Here is a 3018-nt window from a genome sequence, read left to right as displayed (position 1 = left end):
TACTCTTCCAAAGTATGACAAAACTTAGTTTTGCTATGTCATAAGTTATATCTTTGTGCTTTCTTCTCCCACCGCTGGTGATTAGATGTTATTTTTTGTTTTATGAGCACTCAGTATACTTCCACTTAACTTAGCGTTTCTCTGGTGAGATTTTGAACATTCTAAATCGAACTCAGTTTTGTTTATTTCGGAGATTAATATCAGAATCTCATGTTATGCATCAGTTGATAGTCTTGTGTACCTACTGTATTCTTGAACTTGTTATACGGCGGAGTTTTTAGCTTGGCAACATGTATGACCTGAAATTTCAGAAGAGAACTGAAGGATGGAAATATAAAACCATGCCAAACACTCCAAATGGTTAAAGGGAACCCCTTTTTGTTTGACACATTATTATACCTCAAGAAATGGAAATATTGATAGCTTGTCAGACAGTATATTCGTTCACCAGGTGTGCAGGTAGTACCAGTTGTTTCATCACTCCTTTGTTCTGAATTTTCTGATGTATGTGCAGGCTGACAACTATGAAGAAGTGTTTTCTCACATGAAACCAACTAGCATACTTGGTCTTTCGCATGGATTTCTTCTCGGCCATTTGCAGTCAACGGGCCTTGCCTTTCCCAAGAACATCAGTGTGATTGCTGTATGTCCCAAGGGAATGGGCCCATCTGTCAGGAGATTATATGTGCAAGGAAAAGAAATCAATGGTGCTGGAATCAATGCTAGTTTTGCGGTTCACCAGGTTTTCTGCAGCCTTTTGTAATTCATCCTCATCTATTTCCCTTAAACTCTTGCTGTGATGTTCCATAGGATGTGACACCTTTTGCTATATACAGGATATTGATGGAAGGGCCACAGATGTTGCTCTTGGGTGGTCAGTTGCCCTTGGTTCCGCCTTTTCGTTTTCTACTACCCTAGAACAGGAATACAGAAGCGATATATTTGGCGAGCAAGGTTAGCGTGTTTCCAAAGTCTGTTTTTTCACTTACTAAACTAGTATGGTTGAGGTCCACTTCTCTTCTTGCTAGGCATATTACTTGGTGCTGTCCATGGAATTGTTGATTCGCTGTTCAGAAGGTACACGGAAAATGGATTGAGTGAAGAGCTGGCATACAAGAATACCGTTGAGTGCATAACTGGAAACATTTCTAGGACCATATCAACAAAGGTCGGAACTAAATTCTCAATCTTTTGATTTGGTGTATTATTGTGTTTAGCAGGATACTTTTATAACTTGTCAAATTGTTCTGAAAGTAATCCACATATCCTATACAAGTTGATTAGGGTATGTTTGCTCTATACAATTCATTCAATGCGAAGGGCAAGGAGGAGTTTGCGACTGCATATAGTGCTTCATATTACCCTTGCATGGAGATCTTGTATGAGTGCTATGAAGATGTTGCAACAGGTAGTGAGATCAGGAGTGTTGTCTTGGCAGGGTGTCGCTTTTCTGTAAGTTGATTCTTTATCATTAAGCTTCGTAGCAATTGCTCCTCTCTCTCTCTCTCTCTCACACACACACACATTAATTACCTCCTTGTTGCAAACTAGATAAACCGCCTGTACTACTTAGCTTGTGCTGTTCTCTCCCTACATTTCTTTTGATCAATTGAGGACATTGCATATCCTTCTTGTGGAACCTAATTTTACAGGGGCTTCTGTGGCATTATGGAAAAGTTAATACTGATTATTATGAAGATATTAACCTTCTTTTATTATATACAGGAGAAAGAGGGGTTACCAGCTTTCCCAATGGGCAAGATAGATCAGACAAGGATGTGGAAAGTTGGTGAGCGTGTCCATGCAACACGGCCTTCCGGTGATCTGTGTCCTCTGTATCCTTTCACTGCTGGTGTCTATGTCGCATTGATGATGGCCCAGGTACGCTTTTATTGAGTCCATATAATTGATTTTATTTTTATGTCTGAGTCTTAAAAGGTCCCGCTGTGTGTATCTTGACCTGTTGTCGACTTGAATCTCTTCAAATTCCTTTTTTTCTTATATGCTCTTTCTCTGTTTAGCTACAAGCGCTTTTTAGCTATCTCCCCACTACTTGACAAGGTTTATTTCAACTTGATGAACAACCCCCTTCCAGTTCCCTTTTGTTCATTTTCATATTTGTGTTTTGTTTATTCTGATTTCCTCTTAGCTTTTACCTCCTGAATTTGATGGTATATGGGTGTTCTACACCTGTGGTGTTACCTTAGTTTTAGAGCATCTAGGTCTTTCTTGTTTGACGAGTTCAGCTTTATGGAAGCAAAATTGGGATTCTGCAAAACTCAAAAGAGAAAAATTGCCTCCTGCAGAAAGCTTCCTATAGTGGTATTTAAGAAGCAGCAAACTCAGTCGAAAAAAGACATGAGGACTTACCTTATTGTCTAAAGGGAAAGACGATAGCAAAGAGATATGACCCTGTTCTATTATTTCTGTGAACATATCTTTGTCATGTAACACTTTGGTCTTTTTGGAATATTGACAGATTGAGGTTCTGAGGAAGAAAGGCCACTCTTAGAGATAATAAATGAAAGTGTCATCGAGTCTGTTGATTCCCTGAATCCTTTCATGCATGCACGTGGAGTGTCATTGATGGTTGACAATTGCTCTACAACAGCGCGTTTAGGATCTAGAAAGTGGGCGCCTCGATTTGATTACAACCTCACTCAGCAAGCACTTGTGGCAGTCGACAATAACCTTCCTATCAATATGGATCTCATCACCTATTTCGTATGTGATCCTGTGCACGAAGCTATTGAAGTTTGTGCCCGATTGAGACCAGCAGTTGACATTTCAGTTCCTCCCGATGCTGGCTTTGTCCGTCCGGAGCTCAGACAAACTGGCAACTAAGGTTCTTTGTCGGTCACTTGTACTGTGATGGTGATGATTTTATGGAATTGGAAGGAGTAAGGCATTAGGCAGAGGTTATGTTTAGTCTGGTTGAGCATTATTAAAGGTAGATCACCTTTTTCTGTTGTTAAACAACGTGATCTTTGTACTTCAGATTTGTATGTATCTTTTGCA

The 3018-nt window shown here is 39.8% G+C and overlaps 1 pseudogene; it reads left to right on the top strand.

Annotated features, from left to right (window-relative positions):
• Window positions 1-6: 6 nt before the first annotated feature.
• On the top strand, window positions 7-3009 carry LOC124893555 (annotated as a pseudogene).
• Window positions 3010-3018: the final 9 nt, after the last annotated feature.

Source organism: Capsicum annuum, unplaced genomic scaffold (assembly GCF_002878395.1).
Source record: "Capsicum annuum cultivar UCD-10X-F1 unplaced genomic scaffold, UCD10Xv1.1 ctg61535, whole genome shotgun sequence".
NCBI classification, from domain to species: domain Eukaryota; kingdom Viridiplantae; phylum Streptophyta; class Magnoliopsida; order Solanales; family Solanaceae; genus Capsicum; species Capsicum annuum.
This window is presented reverse-complemented; position numbering and strand designations above follow the sequence as displayed.